The following is a 913-nucleotide window of genomic DNA, read 5'->3' on the forward strand; positions in this document are numbered from 1 at the left end:
ACTGCCAGATCCCCAGGTGGAGGAACTGCTGGATCCCCAGGTGGAGGAACAACTGGATCCACAGGTAGAGGAACTGCTGGATCCACAGGTGGAGGAACTCCTAGATCCCCAGGTGGAGGAAATACTGATTGCCAGGTGGAGGAACTCCTGGATCCCCAGGTGGAGGAACTCCTGGATCCCCAGGTGGAGGAACGACTGGATCCCCAGGGGGAGGAACTGCTGATCCCCAGGTGGAGGCGCTCCTGTGTTACTAGTTGGAGGTGCTTCTGGAATCTCCCCAGGCTCACATCAACCTGAGCTGCTCCATCTCCTTTTCTGCCTCCACCTTGGACCCTGGAACCTTGCAAAGAGGAACAAGGCACTGAGCCTTCCTCCTGCCCCTTCGGAGTAACATCCATCCAGGAGATCTGAGAAGCAGGGAGACCTCCCTCGGGTTCCAGCTGGAAGCAGCTTGGACCATCTGACAGAAGTGACCCAGAGGGGCGGGAAAGAGGCTGTGGTCAGGGCCTGGGGAACTCTTGGGACCCATGGAAGCTGAGACAGCAGATGCTGAGGGGCCCAGAAAGCCAGAGCAGCTGCCATGCACCTTAGCCAGGACCAGGGTCCATGTGAGAGGAGACAGGGAAGTGCCTGGCTGAGGACGATCTAGAAAGAGGTGCCCTGGGTCCCAGTGCTCAAACGTGAGACCACATTTGTGTGCATGAAAGTGTCCCTGGTCATGGGTGCATTTGGTGAAGCCAGAGGCAGTGCCCCTATGGCATCTGCTCAGCAGGGAACGCCTGGACTCTCTGCTGAGGCAGCATCTGGGAGCGGCTTGGAGACAGTGAGGACGGCACTGTCCCTCCCCTGGGTGAGCGTGTGTGTGCATCTGCATGTGTGTGGGGGGGGAGAAGGCGCGTGCACTTGTATCATC

The sequence above is a fragment of the Hylobates moloch genome, unplaced genomic scaffold (genome assembly GCF_009828535.3).
Source record: "Hylobates moloch isolate HMO894 unplaced genomic scaffold, HMol_V3 SCAFFOLD_12, whole genome shotgun sequence".
Taxonomy (NCBI): domain Eukaryota; kingdom Metazoa; phylum Chordata; class Mammalia; order Primates; family Hylobatidae; genus Hylobates; species Hylobates moloch.